This window comes from Chamaea fasciata, unplaced genomic scaffold, assembly GCF_029207755.1.
Source record: "Chamaea fasciata isolate MVZ Bird 193981 ecotype frontalis unplaced genomic scaffold, bChaFas1.0.hap1 SCAF_4, whole genome shotgun sequence".
NCBI classification, from domain to species: Eukaryota; Metazoa; Chordata; class Aves; order Passeriformes; family Sylviidae; genus Chamaea; species Chamaea fasciata.
In genome coordinates, this window is record NW_027094089.1 from 43,778,883 (window position 1) to 43,802,008 (window position 23,126).

The 23,126-nt window shown below is 34.7% G+C and overlaps 1 long non-coding RNA gene across 1 annotated transcript in view; it reads right to left on the reverse strand.

Annotated features, from left to right (window-relative positions):
- Positions 1–1,200: 1,200 nt before the first annotated feature.
- The window catches only part of LOC136288890 (uncharacterized), an 85,788-nt gene continuing 63,862 nt past the window's right edge, over positions 1,201–23,126 (reverse strand). The window contains exons 2-3 of the long non-coding RNA XR_010720631.1: positions 17,534–17,666; positions 1,201–1,240 (exon numbers count right to left, since the gene is read on the reverse strand). This is a non-coding gene — a long non-coding RNA (uncharacterized lncRNA). The remainder of the gene's footprint in view (positions 1,241–17,533; positions 17,667–23,126) is intronic.

Sequence of the window (23,126 nt, forward strand, 5' to 3'; positions counted from 1 at the left end):
CACAGAATCATAGAATATTCTGAGTTGGAAGGGAACTGCAAGGATAGATGAGTCTGAATCTGAAGTGAATGTCCCATACAGAGGTCAAACCCATGACCATGGCATTATTAACACCATGCACAATTGCACAGAGGCAACATAAATTTACTCCATACTAGTGATGCTAGGAAAAAATATTCAAATTCACTTCAGTATTTGCCACCTACAGTATTGCATTAAATTAACACAAAGGAAAATTCAAGTTTAAGTGGATGCACAGAGAAGCCTTAATACTCTTCCAGAGTCAGAGACAAAAGTGCAAACCTCCATTGTGTCTGATGAAGTTGCAAGAAATCCCTGGTTGCCTTTCTGAGGTGTGCAACAGACAGCTCTAATAGATAGCAATCAGTAAATGATTTCTGTGAGGTGACTCTCAGCAAATCCACAGCTGAGGTTGTGACCAAATGTGTAGCAATGCCTACAGACACAGACTACAGACACAGACTCATGGCCAGTACAATTGAGGATGATTTTCAGAATGCGACCAAGAAGGAAGAAGTCTTGTTTCTCTCAAGTTTTCCTTCTGTCTACAAAGTATTTCTGCTCCGTTTTTGTTCCATAGTAATACAGTTAGTCTCAGGACTTCTACATAAGGCTGTTGAAAAGTTTCCGCTACAATGCATTCATATTTTTAAAAATAATTAAAGCTGTCTTTTTATATATAGCATAGCAATAAACAGTTCAAAGTGAAACATGGGGACTTTTCTAGTGTAAATCAATCAATGCTCAGTATTGCAAAAAAACCCCCAAACTAGTAGACTTATGAAGTAACAGCAATTGCAATAAGAAATTCCAAGGACATGAAGTATTATTTACATTATTCTGGTAACCAAGCTTGGACGCAGTTCTTCTAACACACCACCGAGGTTAGGGAAACGAACATGACACCTTTGAAATGAAAGGAGACCACAAGGTTAATATAATCCAAATGTTGAAAACACAAGATGTTTTCAACTGTGGCAATATCCTGCTTTCACTGTGTTATTTTTAGCATGTCTTAAAATATGACATGATAGATAAAGGAAATGACTATTTTTATGGTCAAAGCTTGTGAGTAAAGATAAGATGTGATAAATTAGCAGTTGTAAAAGAAGTAAAATGTCTTTTTAAAATATTTTTAAATATATAATGAATTTGTTTTAGTCTTAAAAAACAAAAATTACCTTTTTTTCTTCGCTGACAGGAAAATTGCATCTATTTCCTTGGGGGGAAGGGAAAAAAAAAAAAAAAGGTATTCATTTTAAAATGCTTACTAGATCTCCAGTTTCATGTAACACCAAAATATCATAATGCAAATCAAACTATTTTCTCCTGTATTGCTAAATATAATTTGGACTTTGCAAACAAAAACATCCTGACTAAAATTTTGCATGATCAAACAAAGTAATAAATTGCTAAAAAATATTATAATCCTTTTTTCAACCTTTATTTTCTTTCTGAAAGTTTAATGTTTAAGTTAATATTTTAAATTATTTTTTTTAAAAAAAACCAGACATCCAGAGAATACAGCAGGATTTTCTTGCTGTCTGGCAGTCAGATTCACATAACACAGACATATCCAGAAAGCAATAACATTCTATTTCCATCAGTGAACATACAGCACGCTAACTTGCATTGATTTAATCCCACAAAGAACTGCAGTGGATATCTGTGGCACTTTTTATGTCTACAAATGAATTTCACTCAAACAACTTCAGTTAGCTCCTCTATTCTGCACTTTTCACTGACAGGTTTTTGCATAATCAAACCATAACACCTACTCTTGAAATGTTTCTAAAGCTAAAAAACAACAATTTTCAGATGAGTGTGAAAAAAGCCTCGTTATAAAACAAAAAAAAATTGAATAAACATCAGAATGTATGTGTACATGACACTCAGACTACTCTTTTCTAATATCTGACCACATGACTTTGTGGTCAAAACATTACTTTTTACATGCCTTTAAGTGAACTAAGGGGGAAGATAATTTTATAATGGCCAAAAATTTAATAATTATACACATTTTTATGAGAACTTCAACAGAGCTTGAGAAGTTCAAAATCACAGGAATTCTTAAATTAAAGCTCTCTGCATTCTTTCTTTCCAAACATTTGGGAGGAGAAGAGCAAGGGGAGAGAACAACACCACAACACAGATCCTGCAGCACTTCCACATCCCTAAGAAAGGAATCCAAATAACACATTTCAAGATTATAGATGTAAACTTCATTTAGATGATAAAACCAAGGATATTTTCAACTAACCCTAGAGGGGAAAGAAAAAGAACAAGACAAAGAATTTTCTGGATGCAGGTTCTAATTTTGCAAATGATGTGAAGATGACTCTTTACCTCCTCACATATCTGCACAATAAAGTATATACTTTACAGAAAACTGAATAAAGTAAATAAGCAAGTTTCTCCAAAGTAAATCAGGAAAATAAGTTATCAGCATTTTTGCACAGTTTTTCAATACAGAATCAACACCGATTTTAAAAGCATTTCCTCCAAATTGCATACAAATAATTCAAACAGCTTGCAGTCAAATACATTTCCTGTACCAAGGCTGCATTTCTAAAACCCATCCTCATGAAAACATGAGAGAACTCTCCCACATTTACATTCCATGATCTACACGCAAAAAGCACACAGAAATGTACATATGCAACTAATTTACAGAGAAGTGTGGAACGGGCACAAAAGAAAGGTCAAAAGTGCCCTTTTCAAAGTTCAGCTGAGGGAAAAAGAGGAAGTAGAAAACCAAAGTCAATAAAAACTGAATTTCTAAATTAACAGAGTATGTCATGTTCAATATACTGCTTTATTAAAATTTTTATTGTTAATCAATTTGTTACCACCAGATTTGAATATTATAATGCCATGGAAATACATAAAAAAATGTAAGTTTCTTTTTGATTTACATAAGAAGTGCTGAGCATCATTTAGGGAGTTTTTTGCACATATGGGTGCTTTTTTTAAACATGTGTTTTTCATGTATTTCCATTTGACTGTTTGATGTTCCATCACATCTGACAAATGGCTGAGTTAAAGCTGTGAGCTGTTCCTAATGATGGAGGTTCAAAAGAATCCAGAATTAATGAGAACTGCCTTCAGATATTTTCCAACTAAGAAGAAATACTATTATTTTGCAACTCTTCACTTTTTCCCATGCAAAACATCAACTTTTAAAAGAACTCATAGCTAGTGATGGAAACAGATGCAGCATTTACTGCCTGCTTACCTTATGTGATATTCTGAGGGAAATAACTCCAAGGTTAATGTCTTATTAGAAACAATTAAAATGTCAGTAAATTGATAGCAATGCTGTGCAATGCAGTTCCACTCAAAATTACCTTATCAGCAATAAACCTTCTCTCACTTTCCCTCCCCATAAAGTGAAAAAAGTCATAAGTGAATGTTCATTTATCCCATGGCAGCTGTATGGGATCCACTAATCTAATGGACATAATAAATAAATAAAGTTATTGCTGTAGAAAGCAAACACACTCCCAGTGGAAGATATCAAAAGGCTCTATTTGTGCTCTCCAAAGTTTTCTTCTTTACACCACTCAAATGGGGAAGGGGAAGGGGAAGGGGAAGGGGAAGGGGAAGGGGAAGGGGAAGGGGAAGGGGAAGGGGAAGGGGAAGGGGAAGGGAAGGGTTTTAAATAGAGCACATAAATGGGTTTTATCAATCCAACAACCTCATGTCACCATTAAAAGATAATTTTGAGTCAGCTCTGAATTCATATCTCATGTTCTGGTGGAACAATGACAAAATCTTCTGTCTCTGAATTCATCTTAAAAATCTCCTCCCAGGCTTCTCAAACCATTCTTTATTTATATATAATATGCTTCAATAGCGAAAGGTGATAAAGCAGGACTTAGATCTGCAAGTTCTCTCTCAGTGTGGAAGCTAGCAAGAAATGCTGGACAAAGTGATAGGCAAATAGAAGGTGAAAATCACAGTGAGTGGGGAATGCTTTGAATCACTTTATCATCATCTTAGTCTGTCACGATGTGCTTTGCAATTTTAATTGTTTTGAAAACTTCTCCTCCCCTCCTGTTCTTCCTTTAAATGTTTAGCCATTTGAGAATTTGAGAAGACTAAAACCTGTAATCATTCAATTTTTCACTTTCTAGATGATACATAAGTGCATTTTGATCACTTTAAAAATCAAATTCAAATCTATCTCTGTGCAAACAAATTTTAATACAAGTATATAAAAGTTTGTAATATGGAAATTAAGATGAAAGAGTGATATTAACACTATGTAAAAAAAAATTCGGAACAATTTGATTATATATTATGGGTTGTGGCCCCTAGTATTAATTCTACTATCCCTAGGGCAATCATCAATAGAGATTAATCACATTCAACACACTCCTAATTTAAGTAACTACCCTTGACCTATTGCCTTATACTGGAGCCTGTATTTGTAGTGGCATTTTGGAGAATGACTCCATGATAATCATCTTGATAATCAAAATAAAAAAATATAAAAATCTGGAAAAGATCACAGATAACATTTTACTGCAGTCAAGCCCAAACATAAGCATTGTCCCGCACTACTTGGAAGAAATACTCCATGCTTTTTAGATCCAAGCCATCCTGGTTTTCATGTAATGGCAAAGAGAAACTTATTCCCTTGAAATTTATAATTCTTTTAAATGATTAATTACTCTTTGACTGATGTGGGTCCAATTTTTTTCCTTTGAGCACAAAGTATGGAAGAACAATGTGACTGTGACTTTTCAAGTCTGTTTGTTTGTTGAAAAACCTCATCACAAAAGTGTCCTTCCCACTGGAATTTTACATCATGTAAATTCATACCTGTGGTGGCCTCAAATGAGTTGAAAATAATTTAAGTAGATGTAAAACAGACCACTAATCAGTAAAGAAGATACAATTTTTGTTTTGGTAGATCTTTCTTTCTTTCTTTCTTTCTTTCTTTCTTTCTTTCTTTCTTTCTTTCTTTCTTTCTTTCTTTCTTTTTCTTTTTCCTTCCTTCCTTCCTTCCTTCCTTCCTTCCTTCCTTCCTTCCTTCCTTCCTTCCTTCCTTCCTTCCTTCCTTCCTTCCTTCCTTCCTTCCTTCCCTGCCCATTTTTTCTCTTAGTTTCCATGTACGATTCTCCTGGTTGTCATGCACAGACATATTACATTCAAGAGAGAATACTGGCATTTCTCAAAAAGGTTTAAGATTAAAAATATTAACCCAAAACAGCTGTGTTGATTTAGAATTCCTTTTTAGCCAGGAAAGCTGACAGAATCTTAAAATGCTCTTGTAATTCTTCTTTAACTGTTAAACACACCTCCCATCCCCAGTCTAACCAATTGGTTAGTTTCTCCAATCTAACACATAGTTTTTATCATTTACATTTTTATTGACTGGAAAGAAAACCTACAGGCACAAAGAGACAAGGACACACAGATATCCATATTTCATCATATCATATTTCATATGCGATCTGGGCAAGTCCTTTTGGGCTTCACTGATTTTTGACCCTGGTGATGTTTGCTTTTCCTATTAAGCTAACAAAAAGGGATAAATTCTGAATAGAAGTAATTCCTATAGGGAAACATGTTTCAGATTATACAAAAGAAGTTTTAATTAATTTATTTTTGAGAGGTTCCTAGAAAGTGGAACCCTGTCTATTGCAGGCAAATCTCCTTATGCATGCCTGATTTTCCCAAGAACTTGTTAGAAAAGGGAAACAACAAGGGAAGACTTCAGCAGGTACAACAGAAGCAGCAGAAATTGCAGGCATTTCACAGAAGAGGGGAGATACATCTTGTCCTTTCAAGACAATGATCAAACACCACCTGTATTAGGAATAAAAACAGAAAAGCTGTAGGAAAAAAAAAAAAAAGGAAATCATGTAAATAGATCAAATGGTATTGTGTCAATTGCCCATCTAATTATCCTCCCACTACTCTAAGAAAATTGCAAAACAGAAGACTTCTAATGGAGTTTGCATTAAAAATACTTTTTATTCTGGATGAGACTGTCCTTCTCCATTTTGCACAATACAGTTAATAAATCCATGAGAACACACATAGTTGGCCTATTTTTTCTCCCTTCTCTCAAGCATCAATTCCTACTTCTTTTCCCATCAGTAAGAGAAAAAGCTTTACTTTTATCTAGAGCTGACTGCACCTTCTTCCTCAGCATTTCATTCTGAATAATACCAAAATACTAAATAACTAGAGGAAAAAAGTGGATATTGTTTTGTAATTTGCATTTAATTGTTGCATATTTTCTTACTAAGTAATAAATAGTAATAGACTGGTAACAGATAATGACTCAGACTGGTAATTTTTCATTCTATTTTATTGTTAAAATCAGGTTATTTTATAATTTATGTTCTGATGCATAGTTACTATAAAATACATTATATAGGTGTAAAATATATATGTATATTACATTTTAATATATAAATTGTTCATAATTATTTATTTTAGAGATGAACTTTGGCACATCATTTTATCTTTATATATGAATGGGGTTTTGGCAAATGTATTTTTGATCTCTGAGGATTTGTGCTGTCAGACAAAGATTTTTCCTTGATGCCCAGAGGCTTCATCCAACAGATCCTTAATATTTCCAGGTCAAGAAACAGAGCCTTGTCATAAGCTGTGCTACCAGCAGCACTTTAAAAATTGCTGATTCTGGGTAAGAGTTTCAGATTTTTTAGTGATCCCCCTGACACTATAGAAAAAAACAATTTCCAAGCTTGAACACCTTTATCATCTGTATTCTTTCATGAATATGAAACATCCTGCCAGCCTTGAGAAATGTAGACAATGAAAACTAAGGTTCATTTTGGCAAGCAGACATCAATTCTTAAAGAGATGAATTTTACAATATTTTTTTCACATGGTCTCATTTAAGAGAGAATATTCCTACCCCTCTATTATATGTTGTTAGGAAAGAAAGGCAGGAAGACCAGGGTGGAAGGAAGGCGTGGCCCCAAGCAAGGTTCCCAAAGAGACTTCAGTGTGAGTCTCACAACACCATGCTGGAGGGAAGGGATTGGCTTCACCAGAGAACAGAAATGACCCTCCACCTCCTGGGCTTACATCTTCCTCACCAATAAAATTTGGGCAGAGGTAGGCTCAACAAACCAGATAGGCTAATTTCATTTTGCCTGCAAGAGTTATGCAATCCCTGGTCTGTAATACCAAAGGGATCTTGCCATGAATGCCAAGCTATTACATGCTGACCAGAGCGAGTCAGCTCTGGACAAAAGTTCAGGGCCAGAAACACTGAATCAGTGGAAATTTACATCTGAAAATACTGGCAGTTGCAAGGCTTGGCTCTACTAAGCTGGCTGCTTTGAGAAATTAATTGCTAGGCAGAGGCACTTAAATATTAGGAGCACTTTTAGATACACAACACTTTTCTTGCAGTCTAGTCCTAGTCAAACATGAGATCAACACAGGGAGCTTCTGAAGGAGCAAAGAAACGTTACCAATTTAGCACCCTTCCCACTAGACTGTCCTGATTTTATATGAACAGACATAGTAGATCAGTATTTTTGTACCAGAAATAATAGTTTTCATGTCAATCAAAGCCATAAGAACACATTGACTCCTCAGCAATTAATCTAAAGCCAACAGTCTTTCAAAATATAACATTAAATAAAACCAGGAAATCTGAACATATCTTGTTCAATCTTACTTATTTTACAGGTAAGTTAGTTTGTTTGAGCACAATGCATGATACTTATTTCTGTACTTCGATCAAGTCAGCAACCTTGAATCTGTTTTCCAATGTATCTGCAATTCTCCTTCTAGTCTACCCCTGATAACTATTTAGAATTCCTTATGATGGAAAACATCCCTATGTTCAAACTTGAGCTTGAAACAGGACATAGATATATGGGGAAAATAACTGAACTACATTTCTTTCCTCTTTTATAGTAAGTTTACTTTGAAATCTGAGCACATCTTCATGAAAAACTGCTTCCAGAGGCCCAGTTCTATATGTTTTTTTATTATAATACCTCTGCTATTCTCGTGTCCACAAGATTGAATGTAATGTTCAGATTTCAAATAGCATACAGTACAGCCATGGGAAAGATGAAGTTGTGTTTAGCAGATAAAAACAAAGAACAAATGGGAGGCCAGATTAGATTACTGCCTGTCAGCAGACTTGATGAGGCAATTGCCTGGCAGCTTTGGTAAAGCTAACTACAAACAGCTTGCAGTACCAAACCATTATACATATTCCTTGCCAAGACTGCCTGTCAGCTGTATGACTGCCCATTTCCTGCCAACATAGCTGACATTCTCTCCTCATTCATTAGTGTGTGCCCTGTACTTGCTGACACAGTAAGTCAACCTACTGAATCAGGATGTCTAGATTATAAATACCTAGGGATGTAAACTATTTTCATGGAGTAAAAAAATAAATTTTTTTCTCAATATTCAGACTATCATGTTTGTGGGCTGGTGGATATGTATGTACTGGAAACCATCTTTTCTGCATCTTCTTTTCTAAAATAACATTGTGTGGTCATTTCTTATTTGTTGCTAGAGTAAGGCTTACCTTCACAGAAGTAGAGAAATGCATATAAAAAAGATTAGATGGGTTCCATTTCCACAAAAAGCAGTTGGCAGACTAGAAAAAGTAAGTGTCTTGCCACGTGGTCCAGAAAACAAATCTAGTTCTAGTACAAGTCATTGTGACAGAGAAACCCCAAGTGCTTTCTTGGAACTCTGTGTGGTATTAATGCAACAGTGTGGTCTCACTGTGGTCTGTATGTCCTAGACTTCAGCAGTCTTATTTACCCCAAAAACATGGTGGGACAACACAGACAACAAGGGGTTTTAAGATAAACATTTGTGGAATTCTTGGTGCTAAGGGGATTTCAGCAATCTCTCTCTGGAAAACACAGACTTCTGACAGTTTTCTCCTGGTTAACGACTTCATGCTATTTTAGGCCTTTAAAATTTACTGTGGGCACCAGTCCCAAAATAAAATTCAGCCTATTCAGATAACTCTGAGTTATAGTTCCACATTCCAGATTTTGAGTCAACTCCCATCTGAATGGGCAATACTCTTGGCAGACTTTAACTTACCCCCAAAAATTAACATTCTGAATATAGATTTCCACAAGCCTTCAAGGTAACTCCACAAACACAGGCAACTTCTATTTGTATTTAAAAGTTTCAGTCTCCTATTCCACTCACTAAACCATGTACAAAAAGTTACCACAAGTCAAAATTACTAGAAAATGACATCATGTTTTGTGACATTTAACATATAAAATAGACTATATGTATAAATTTCTCCACTAAGACTGGCCAATATCAAAACATTTGAAACTGAAATGACATAGAAAATGGACAGTGTATCCAAGCCCAGTATAGCCAAAAAGAAGAAAAAAAAAATAAAGTCGAAGTAAATAATTTTCTCTAACCAGTCTTAAAAAACCCCAAACCACCTACTTTTCCATTCATTTTTTTAATTATGGTTTTCTTCTGAAACTTAAATACAATGTTCTATACATAGAATCATCAAAATCTTTATATTTAGAGAAAACATAAATAAAGTTTGCAAATATTAATTATTTCCATTCTAACCATGCAAAATTTAACAATTTCATTAAATATTTTCATTTGAGGTATAGACCACACTTTGTAATTTTACTTCACTGGAAACTAAAACCTGTAGGTTGGTATTAGTTAAAATGTAAGCAATTTTTAAATAATTCTAATAATCACATTTATGGACTCTGTTATGTATTATGGACTTTTTTATTTTCTATAACTGCAAAGTTACAGGATCATTCTCTTTGTTCTGCAGACTGACATACATACTTTTAGATTAAAGCCTACTTTTCAATGCCCAGTTGCGCTGGTTTTGCCTGGAGTGGAGTTAATTTTCTTCACAGTCCCCAGTATGGAGCTGTATTTTGTACTTGTGCTGAACACAGGGCTGATAGTTATAGAGATGTTTTTGTTATTGATGAGCTGGGCTTACACAGACCCAAGGCCTTTTCTGCTGTTTGTACTTCCATGCTGGTGAGGAAGTTGGGAGTGCATGGGAGGCTGGGAGGAGACACAGCTGGGACAGGTGACCCCAACTGGCCAAAGGGATATTCCAGACCATGTGACATCATTCTCAGTACATAAAGCTGGGGGGAAGAAAGAGTAAGGAAAGAATGTTTGGAGTAATGGCATTTGTCTATCCAAGTAAGCACTACATATGATGGGGCCTTGATCTCCTGGAGATGGCTGAACACTTGCCTGCCCATGGGGAGCAGTGAATTCATTCCTTGTTTTGCTTTGCTTGTGTACATGGATTTTGTTTTCCCTATTAAACTGTCTATATCTCAAGCCAGGAGTTTTCCAGCTTCTACCCTTCCCCCAGACCGGTTGGGGAGGGATGAACAAGAGGCTGCCTGGGTGGCTGCTGACTGGGGTCCAACCATGACATAGTGGATTGTCCAGTTTATCAACTCTGTTACTCCTATTACACACATGATTTGGAGGATAATGACATATATATGAGGAATCATAACTCATCAATTTCTCAGACATGAAATTTTGTGCACTCAAAAATGAGATGTAAAAAGTAATTGGTATGTATTTGCAGGAGTTATTCAACAAGTGGCTTAAGTTATGAAAACTGCACAGAAACATTCCACAGTCTGCTTCTTTATGGTTGCTAACAGATAAGAAGATTGTAGCTGGTGCTGAGGATATATTGCACAATTCTTGCTCATTTTGCATGGCAAAATGGTTTCCCCTGCCAGCTGCCCTTGAAAACAGCAGGAAATAGACAAACTTCTAGCTGATAGTTATGAAGAAAGGTAGTTATGAAGGTAATGAAGGATGAAAAATTCAGAATGCAAATTATTTATAATCAATTTCTTCATTTCCAGTGCTTGGAAATTTATTTAATGATTTTTATACACTAAAGTGAAGGAAGAAAGCTTTATATTCTTCCCTTTATAATAAGGAATCAATTTTATTTGCCATCTAGTTAATTTCTTTATCTTTCCAGCTCTTTCTGCACAGACGTCTTTCAGACTCAACAGTAATATTTTGATAAACAATTTTTTTTTCACAGAATTCTTGATATACTGTGCAATGTCTGGTTAGAGCAGACATATAAAAAGAAAGTTGAAAAACAAAGAAAATGAGTGTGTGTAATTGCATTGATATTCACTGTGAATTCCTATTGCTAACATTTTGGGTTTAATATTTATGTTGGAGGACAATTCAGTACTGATGAAAGTGAGACATGACCAAATCTGTTCAGCCTTACTCTGCTGGACACAGAGAGTTTACTTTCTCTGTGAAATTAGTTTTACCACATATCCAATCAGACTCCCACAAGTTTTGAGGACTCTGTTTTTTGCTGCTTAAGACCAGTCTGATGACCACATATGACAAAAACTTCTCCTGAATACTCTGCAATGTTCTGCTTTACTGACCTAGCCAAGGAGTGGGGTGTTGGAGAAGAGGAAAATGCAGTGTTTCTTAGACATTTTAAAGAGGTGCATTAAAAATCTACCTAGAAAGCTCACACTTAAGCAATTCAGATAATAAAATATATAAGATAATAAAATATTCCGTTTTACTACAGATTTACAAAACTGTAGTAAATCTGAGAATAATATTATTCTTCTTCCATTTCACTGGTACCATATTTCATTCAATTACAATTATTTTTTTATGCAGGCAGAAACATGGAAGATTGACAGCTCAGTAATTTACAGGAGGTGATGAGCAGAATAGTACTATTGTAGGTCATGCCAAAAGATGATTTAAAGTCCTGAATTATTCTTTAGTCCTGAGGGGGTTTTTTGGTTTTGTTTGGGGGTTTTTTGGTTGGTTTTTGGTTTGGGTTTTTTTGGGGTGGGGGATAGGGGGGCCGGTTGGCTTGTGTCTATATGAAATGCCATTTAAAAAAAGGTAAGTGAAAGTATTCCCTCAATATCATTTCAGAGACTCAGATAAATTAGGGCTACAACATTACCCATATTTTAAAGAATCAGATTCAGTTGATAGTCTACAAACCCATCTTTGGTTTGGATATCTTTCCTTGAACATTATTCTGACAGATTAATGTGAGTTAATATTTTTTAAATTAGAAAAAAAACAGACAATAAAGTTCCTGAAATATTTTGCCAGTCATAAATTGATGGGTTTTCTATGTTTTCCAACAATTCACTATACCACACTGCCTCAATCCAATTAGTTGGGTTAAAAGGCATTTTTCTTGCTATAAATGCTTCTCAAATGTGGAAATATCTGTAACTAAAACAAGATTATACATGATTGGTATTTATGGGTCAATCTTACAGTATTGGAAATTGAATTTAAAGACCCAGACTTTATTTTTAAAGGTCCTTCTGTAGAAAAGGAGATTTCCTGACTGAAATAATTCTCAACTGACAGCTGTTTCATAGCTTTAAGTCTAAGCCCATTCCCAGAGGACAGATGCTTGCATCTTGAGAACCAGCACCAGTACCAATAAGAGTAAAAACTTTATATATACAAAGTTAAAACAGAAGACAATGTAAAGGATAATGCATCACTGCATCAGTGCAAGCAAAGTATTTTGAAAAACACAATCAACCAGTACAAGCCAGTTGTAACTGTCTCATATTTACCTTCCTCCAGAGTGATTCCTTGACAATTGGCTGGTTTTCTCTTGTATTCACTCTTATAAATTCAATTTTTGTCAACATTACAAGAAACAAATACTGGTAATACAAAAGCTATAAATAATATAAATTAAATTTCCTGTAGTAAAGAACTGAGATCATATTGTAAACTTCCTCTGTATATAAAAATGTCAAATCTATCATTTAGTGGCCAGGAAGAAGAAGGGTAGGAACAGAGTGATGTTCAAAAGAATAAATTACATGTGCTAGATATTCTGGTCCAAATTTTGACGTTTGAGGAGTGAAAAAGACTCTGCTGTCAGACCACATCAAACAGACAAGAAAATTGGGAAGACTGGGCAGGCAGAATTGACATCAGTCTGAGTGCATGTCTAAGCTGAAGATATTGCCTATTTTTTAACATATACGTATATTCTTTTTTTTTTTTTTAAGTGCTGCTATGAGAAGATTCGGTAAAAAATATACACCTTAATTGACAATACTTATAGGATCGAAGAGCAGAGTGTCAGAAAACTCAAACCTCTGGCGAGTTTTCACTCTCTAAAACGAGAAATGGGCCAAGTTGCCAGGTCTGAATTAGTTGGAAACTTGAATAGAAAAGCCTAACCGGCAGTATTCTATATAGGCAAGGCAGTTTTGGAAGCATTCCTGGATTTTTCTAATACCCGGAGTATTCAGACAAAATTAATTGCTGAATTCAATTATCTTATTCCCCTGACTGTTCATGGCATAAGTCAGCTCATCTGTGTGACAGATATTGGAAGCTGGATGCCTTTGTCTCAACACAGCATACGTAAGACATGAAAACTTCATGCTCCAAGACACTCTCATTTGCAACTGTCAAGATCTCATTTCCAAGAAGGTGAAACCCCAGATTTGCTCCATCCTGCAAAAGCTTAATGTACAAGGAATTTTTAGCCCATTGAAAAATCTGATTATAAATTAACCAAGAAAAAAATAATCGAAAACAAGTACAAAGAGAAAAGTGAAATGACAAGTTCAAATGAATGAAGACATTTAGGTGAAGTGCATTGAAGATGTTTAGAAGGTTGGAACACCACATCCATGAGGGAAGACTGAGAGAGTTGGGGCTGTTCAGATTGAAGAGAATGCAGCTTCAGGGAGAACTTCTGGCATATTCCAGTACCTAAATAGGGTTTATGAGAAAGATGGGGACAAACTTTTAGCAGGGCCTATGGTAATAGAACAAGGGGTAATTGTTTTAAACCACAATAGGGTAGATTTTATCTGCAAATAAAGGAAAAAAAATTAATACTGGCACAGGTTGCCCAGAGAGGTATATTCAGGTTCCATTCCTGAAAACATTCATTCTTGGGTTGGACAGGGCTCTGAGAAACCTATATAGGGATGGACTTTTAAAATTATATCCATGTCGCTTGCCATTATTATGTTAAGAAAGGCAGATCTAGACATTCAGCATGAAAAGCTTAACTGAAATTACCTATTCATTTTTGGGCTAGTCTTCTATTTAGATAAAATCAGTATCTGGCAGCAAGACAACAAATATGTTTAAATAATGCTGATGCCCAATGATGGAATAATGTGTTAAGAATAAGGTCTTATTCATTGGTTAGAAAGACAAATGGAAAATATGTACATCAGTCATCTCCTCCTACACTTATTTATTATGAACTGGTATTTTTGAGGCTCACTATTTGGGGTACCCTTAACAGGTATTGAAATTAACAGCTGAATTTTTTATTCTCATAATTTTTAATAGAAATGAAATGTCACTGATTTTTGTTTGCATGGACCAGCTGTGTAGCAAATGACTCATCTTTTCATCAAACTGATCACTGATATAACTTTTCTTATATTGATGGATACAGATTTCCAGCACTTTGCATAAATATTCTGAATCTTAACAGAAACAGAGATGTGGGTTATCTGAGGCAGTCTGCTATGCAGATCATTTATTTTCATGTGCTGAAAACTCCAATCCCATAAAATTATTGCCCTTAAGTAGACTAGAGCTCAAAAATATAGGGGAAAAAATTTAAAAATTAAATGAAAAAATCCCCCAAAATAAAACTAACCAAAAACCAAGTAACCAAATGAAAACAAAACACACATAGAGTTAAGTCCAGTTTGATTTCTATTAATATATTATTTTAGGTCTGTACATGAGTATCTTTGCCACTTTATCATTAAAGTTATCATCTTATTTTTGCATGTAGTCTTCCAGCGTGATCTCTGAACAAAGCAACTTTAATGAAGATTATTTTAAGACTTCTTATGATGAAAATGCAAGCAACTAGAGAATTTAAATGCATAGTATTAGGAGAAGGAAAATATTCCAAGAACAAGAACATGGGCTGATTCTATCCACTGATTCTTGCTTTGTCTCTTACTCCAATTTTAAGAGCTGCATGAGGACATGGTATTCTGAGTTTGGTTTTCAATGCACTCATTGCCTGTTTTCCTTATCAGACTTTCACACACTGCACAAGAATTCCCTCTCTCCTCTACAAACCCTAAGTGAACTGGCAGACAGATGAAGCTCAACACTTCCAACCAGGTGTAAATTATCAACAGACACTTTCATTTTTATCCATGCTAGGGGTAATAATGGATGTGCTAAAGCTGTTTTTTTGCCTGATGGATAACCAGTTTATCCTGCTTCTCCAGAAAGACTTGGGAGATAAAAATGTTAATAGTATGTGTTTTTAATCTATACACTGTAGCCCAAAAATGGACCAACCGGATGAATTTGCTGACAGACCTCCACACAACTGCAGTTTGATTTTGAGCTTGTATTAAGCTGCCCAGCTGGGATCAGCATACTGCATGACAGTCTGGGATGTCATCATAACAGAAGTAAAAAGACTTAAGAAGAAAGGTGGCTGGGACGGTTGTTTGTGAGAATGCACATTTGGAGCAGTGGGCAGGAAAATTAAACCAGAATGGAAGAGGATATAAAAAGCCCTGAATAAAGTTTATTCTGATATCAGAGTACCATGGTATCTCCATGAAACATTTGGTATTAGATTCTAAGCCATCAAAATATTTGGAGATTCCTTTGAATGAATGAGCCTTAATATTTAAACACTATCACAATCACTTCCCACCCACAAATACACATCTAGCTAGATTCCCCACATTGGCATCTTCGCTAAAAGCAAAATAGTTCCAAAAATGCAGATTGAAGTTGCTTTCCTGCCCTCCACCAAAAGGCTAGAGAGGAAGGAGTGTCATCTTCACACCATTTTCCCATTATTAAGTATGACAAAAACACCAATGAAGACCAATGTTGATGCCTATAGAAGGATTTGTGCAGGTGAAAAGAATCATGTATTTCTGTTAATCTCTGTACCTTCTTTAGGGCATATTTTACATTAAGCTCCATGCTCTAATATTTCTTCATACCTTATTTTAAATCCTGCAGAGCATGTACATAATGCACTTTTATCTTCTACTTTCGTTATTCATATGAACATATGCTTCTTTACATTTTGGCAGTCCTTCAAATGGGATCAGTTGAAAAAGACTTACAGTTAATGACTTTAACCCTCCAAACCTAAATACACCACGTCTTCAAAATCTGGAGAAATTTCTCTAACTTTGACAGCCACTTCTGTTAGTCTGACAAGTCATTCAAATTGATCATTTTTTTTAGGTAAATATAATTCAAAAATCCTCCAAAACGACCACAAATATGTATGCAATATAAAATTATATTGTTACTCTTCAAAGAAATTCTTCTTTGTGTATAAAAACCATTGACTTAGAGCAGCTTTTTCCTTTAACATCAACATCAGTTCTTTCTAATATGTTGCCATTCTCCATCAGAAAAAGAAACAATGAAAATATTTCAAGCAAATTCTGACTTTTAACCAGTGACAAGTTTCATAATATAGACATCTCCAAAGTCCAGGTCAAATGAAACTATCAAATAAATTCAGAAAGATTGATTAATAAAGAAAGGTAACATATATACTGTATTCAAAAGTGTATGGATCAAACAGCTACCAGTTAATACTAGGACATGCAAAAGGTGATATTAGTTTTTGTATTCCTTCTAACCGTAAACCCCTCCAACACAAAAAAACCAAAACCAAACAAACAAACAAAAAAAAACCCAACCAAGCAAACAAAAAAAACCCCAAACAAACAAACAAAAAAAAAAACAGCAAAAGACCCTAGCTCTAAGTCAAAACCACTTGGATCTACCCCTTCTACTGTTTTTGTGGAAACCCATGAGATTCTTGCAATTTATGCACAAGTGGAGTAAAAAATTACGTGATGTTAAGGCATAATTTTGTCCCCTATATGTCAATGAAACTTTGGTATTTTATCCTTCATCCAGTGTTTGTAGCCTTCATGTCAAACTGAAATTGGAGAAATTTACCCAGAAATTATATGGGTGTGTTCAGACCTATTTTTGTTTTTACTGATGATGGCTAGATATCAAAAGTTAGCATGAAAATTGGAAGCAGAACACTTGTTGTAGGAAACAGCATTTTTCTTTTTACTCAAGAAAAGATATTAAAAAGCAGTTGGGATTACCATATTAGCCAAAATATGTACTTCAATATATGTAACGAAAGAGCTGTTCTCCAACAGATTTGTCATTAGCAGGAGTTTTGCACTCTGCTTAAAATACAAAGCAGCATTCAGGAATGAAGAAAAGGGATAATGAAAATAAGGGATATCCCTTGTCAGATGTTTGCCCAATTTTTAAACCTCTAGTGCCAAGCTTCTTTTCTTCCACCAAATGTAGTAATTAGTGGCAAAAACTATCTCCTTTTTGTAATTTCATGCATGCTTGCAAGTCCAGATATTCTTCTGTATTTCTGTTCTTGCACAGTAAACCAGACTGACATTTATAAAGGAGTTATAAAGCAACAACTTACCATCCCTCCTATCACTGTGTTTTAAATTGTCTGTTAGTTATCTGCTTTCCTTCTCCTCAAGTAGTCTTTTTTCAAGAAAATCCTTCAAGGTTCAGAAGTCAGCATACAAATGAAAAAGCAGAGCCTTTCAGGTCTAAGAAAAAATGAGAGAGAAAAAGAAGCATCATTTAACATTACAATGATCTCATTTGTAAATAAGGGCAATGATTTTCAGTAGATGTTCATCTTTCTAAGTGCAAGTTTTCTTAAACACTTTTTCCCTGCACTCTGGATGACCCGCAGAAGTCTAGAATAAACCTGAACAGAGTACATCTGTCCTCATTTTCCTACATGTTTCTACCACGGGATATAAAAATGATATATACTTAATAGTGTTTTAAATACATTCATTGAAACTAAATCTGGTTCCCTTGCAGCATTTCACAGAGTCACATTATCACAACTCCTGGAAAAAAGTAGGAAGAGCAAGGCCTGTGGCTGAATGGCTATAAATGGCAAGTTTTTGTAGTAAGCTTTCCTATAAACTTTCATTCCTGTTCCTATTACAGAGCACCTGCTTTGAATCATCACCTCAAAGAGTGCAATCTTTTCCTCATTTTTGCTTCTCCCATTTTACCTCAGCAAAATAAATTCAAAAACTGAAGCCTGGAAATCATGGGGAAGAATGAACATATTTCTTTCTTCTTTCCCTATAGACTGGGACACAGGGACTTCCTCCCCTGCTTGGAATCAGGTAGAGAGTGCCTTTGAAGTCCCACACTCCTCACAATTTGCCTCTGATATATGGTTGTTTATACTCAGGCATAGGTCCTTGGAAAGGTAATCACTGTGCTTTGCAATTCTCTGCAATATTTTTGAGGAGAAAGATATAAATTTAAACTTCCTTTCACAAATGAGTTAATTGGACTTTTGTCTTTTATGTCCAGACTTAGAGTGGCCTGCTGGAAAAAAAGAAAGTTCTTCCCATCACATTTGGTAAGTAACAGTACTTTTTATGGGTAACCTTACCTTTTATAGGTAATTAATTCTCCCTTACTGTGACATTTGTATATTCTCCCTTTCAGCATTATTCCTGTTCAAATCTATCTGTCTGTCTGGCTCCCATCACCCCTTTATGTCATCTGCTACCACAAATAGTTATATTAAAAGAAAGGAAAAAGGAATTTCCAACAGGAGACAATTCTGTTGTTGTTTTAGTCTAAACTACTGTATTTTTCAAGAAACTTACTGCGTATTTTCCAGAATATTTTTCTGACAAATATTTTTCTGAAAGATAGTATTCCTTCATTTGAAACATTTTATTTTTCTATGTTCACTCAAAATACTCAAAACTACTGTTCCTCAAGTCAGGCCAAAGGCCCAGTGTGTACCAGCAAATGTGAGCAAATTCAAAGCTGTAAAACCACAGATGTGAAAAGCAAGGTAAACCTAAGATAAAACACACATGAACAAAGAGCACACATGCTGGAAAGATCAGAGTAACAAAACAGCCTTCCCTGGCAAATATTTAGCTTCACCTTATTGTCGGTTTAGCTAACCAGGTGGAAGCTGTATACATATGGCAGGAGGGAAAATACTGCAGCGACACCGAAAACTCCTCAAGAGGCAGTGAAAAAGAAGATAAAAATCAATGGAAGAATGTTGCAGATGAAGCTAACAACTTAAAGGTCAGTCAAGCTCAATAGACACTGTTCAAATTGTATTATTGCATCATTGCATTGGTTTGCTGAAATCCATGGGAAAACATTGATAACTGAATTTCCAACGGAAACCAAGCAGGGAAAACCCTCCTCAATCTCTCTGAAATTTCTCAGCAAGTCCCATCACTTCTGACCATAAATTTTACAGGTAACATACAGAAATGCAAGCTCTATTTCACCCAGTGTATCTAGTGACATCCATGTATAATGTATGACTAATATCACCACTTCATGCTATATGAAAAAACCTTTTCCTTAAAAAAAATGGTCTACAATATTGCACTCCGTAAAAATAAAATTATTCCAAGAGTCAGAGCAAAAGTACTCAAACCATCCCAAGCCTAAATTATGGAAGTTACAGAATCATTACTCTCCTCAAAAGCATCCAAGCCTCTCAAAGCCAAGTCCTTTGTCAGTGATTTTATGTCACCATTACTACCACTGTGAAGCAACAGGACCTTGGAGTATAGCAACATTACCCAGCTGAGGAACAGCTGAAGAATGTAGCCTTTCTTATGAGAACATAATATTAATATTCAAACCACAACCATGAGGAGCCATTGAAGAAAATATTTTACTCCTTGAAGGTCAACAAGGCAAAAGGACTTCAGGTGACAAATAATTTCACAGGAGAATCAATTGTTGAGGTAGATATAACAGAATAAATCCACTTATATAGCCTTTTCTTTAACCTTTCCAAGCACCTTGGAAATCTCTTCAATTCTTCCTGTCTGTGACAGATTTTATGTGCAGATATGAGTAGAGACTTGCCAAATGCTTCTGTAATTCCAGACACTGAAGTCTCTAGATATTTAAAATTATTATTAATTGTTGTTACATATTTCAGTCATTTTACTCAATTCAGAATTTTATTGATTTTAGGTGAATTAAATACTACACTTTACTACTAGTAAAGATTCTTATTTTTTTCTTACAAACACTGAATTAAAAATGAAGGAATTGTTATGAATAGCTCTTTCTATTGCCCTGGTTCAGAAAATATCTCTCACAATAACTTCATAATGGATAATTTCTCGGATATTGATGCTGGCTTTAGGAAACAAGTCTATAATCTTTGGTATACTTTTACGAGTGATTTCAGAAATATTTTTTGGATACTGTTAAAGAAAAGACAGCATGTACTCACTACCAACCAGCTAAATATTACAGTAATTCCTCTGTTCTACCTTTGGTTGTGTTATCAATAGATATATTAGATATAAAATAACCACCTGCTCATCTGAACAGGTTTCTCTTTCTTTTCTCTCTCAGCTGATCTATTACCACTACAGCTCCTAGTTTTCACTTTCTGAGCATTAGCCATTCATGGCTTTATTGCAACAATAAAACTATTGCTCTTTAGTAGTTCTAGACTTTAAAAATATAGCTGCAATGAACCTAGTCCTTTGGAACACATTAAGGGTAATAAGTAGCCATCAGGTAATTTCTAACTTATGTACAGAGTTATTTGCATAAATCAAAAACCAAAACACTCTTGCCTCACAGCATTATTTTTATAATCAGTGAAAGAGATACAAGAGAATACATTAGCTATATCTTCAGATTATAAAGCAACGCATTGAGAAATCCTGCACAGAAACACAAGGATAAGCATGAAAGAATATATTTCAGTTTAAAAGCTGAATTGCTTCTTTAAAATACTAAGTTCTTGGTAGGGGTGGGGAATTAACATTTAAGCCATAGCAAATTAAAATGCTCTTCTATAAAGCTGAAGACAGAATTACACTATTTCTCTAGGCTATGAAAAATAGTCATTGAAGGAAAATATTTTCAAACTATTAAAATAATGCATTAAATTTAATGTTCGTGACCTGGGTCCAGCTATACTCAAAATAAAAGCTACAAGATAACTATACAAGTAATGCCATAGAAATAGACTTACTGCAAAATTAATAACAATAAATTGAAACTATGTCCAGAAAGAGACCATAATGTTACATATTTATCCCAGATATTCAAATGTCCTTGATGACTTGAAGGAACAAACATGCCATAGCTAAGATGACATCACAAATGAAAAATAGTAGTGACTTTTAAAAGGATATTGCAAATAATGAATAAAGAGATCGTAAACCACAAACTAAATCACTAATCCAAAATCAGTTTAGAAGTGTTTCCAGTCATCAACAAGACCAAAAAAAGTGATAAAACCATGAAAGATATACAATTGTGCCATGGAAATAAATACAGGAATCTTAAAAAGCACAGAAAAGAGATTTAGCAGAATACGTTGTTGGCAAGGGTCAACAAGACTACAACAGCTTTTCTAAGCAGTGTATTGATTCTTTCTGATGCCGTTAACAAGTGTATGTGTTTTATTTTCCAAAGACTTGTATGCTTAATATAGGGCTTTTTCTAATTCTTCATCTTCTTAACATTTTAGCTAAAACCAAATCATTAAAGGCGAATTTTTCTTGAGTATTTTCACCTCCTCAGAGGAGGAATAACTGATTTGATTATGCTTTTACTTAGTGGTGATAGAATACTTACTTGATGATAGCAGAAATATTCCTGGTTCAAATTGTGATTTTGATTCTTTCCCACTAATTGCATTAACAAGCTGAACAATTTGATAAAAACTTATACTCACCTTTTTTTCCAGGAGAAGAGTCTCAAGTTTATTACAACATCACAGCCGGAAATTATTACCTACAGGTCAAGGGACTGCTTGCTATACTCTTCTACTGATATCCTTAAGTGGTTCAAGAGAGACTCTGTGATAATTAGATTCAGTTCCTCTCAAATAAAAATGGGGATTCTAGAGGGGACCAAAATATATGTTCATTTCTTTTTGTAGCAAAATTTAAGAAGGCACTGCATTTCATATTTAAAAAGGCTCCTACTGGTAGGAGTTTCTTCTTGGAGATCAGCATTAATAGGGGACGGTTATGTTAGTCACATAGAATACTAACCAAAACAGAGAGATCAGACCATTTTTATTTATCATTCATCTGCATTATTTATCTGCATAATAAACCTTTATTTTAAATATAATAACAATAACTGTAATTGTATTTATTTATTAATTGTTATTATATTTATATTTATTTGTTTAATAAACAAACTTGACTTTTTTTTGTCTTGTTAAACAAAATAGTGAAAAAGAAATGGTCAAGGAGAAAAAAAATCTTATGAAAATAAAAGAGCAAGAGAGGAAACACATGGAAATGTAAAGTATATGAGGGTAAAATCTGTGGTCTCATAAACATTCTGTAGCCTCCCTGCACAAACACATTTTGGTAATGGTTCATCAAATGCTTATGTGCATGAGGAATTCCTAGTGGATACAATGATTCTTACATGAAAAGCACTTACCTCTCTGACAAGAAAACCGTCACTGAATTGAGATGAAATGCTTAAACACAGGGGAAAAAAAAAAAGGAAAATAAACTATTGGGTCGACATTTTCAACAGCTCTTTAGCAAGTGCCAAAGAACTGAAGCAGACTGAGCAAATAAAAATGGGCAGATGCATAGGGCTGTATCTAGTCCATTCCTAATTAAGATGCTTTAGAAGCTTCTCAGTTGAACCACTTCTCATTGCTGTTACAAATACCTGGGTATATAATCTATTAGGAAAAAAAACCTAATTGCTTTTATTATCAGCTAAAGAAAACATTTCCTTCCTCAGTTGATATGTAAGTCAGTTGGAGCCATACTGGACCTTAAACCACAGCTATATACAGAGAAACGATTCCACTTAGTCAATATTTTGCCCTATCTTTCCAAGGTTTTTTTATGTTTTTTTCTTTATCAAGTGTTCTCATTTAATTCAGAGTATTTTTACTGTGTACTTGGCAAAAAAATGCACACTTTTGTAACAGTCGATTACAACTAGTTCACCCATTCCTTAAAAATTTAAAGGCAGATGTT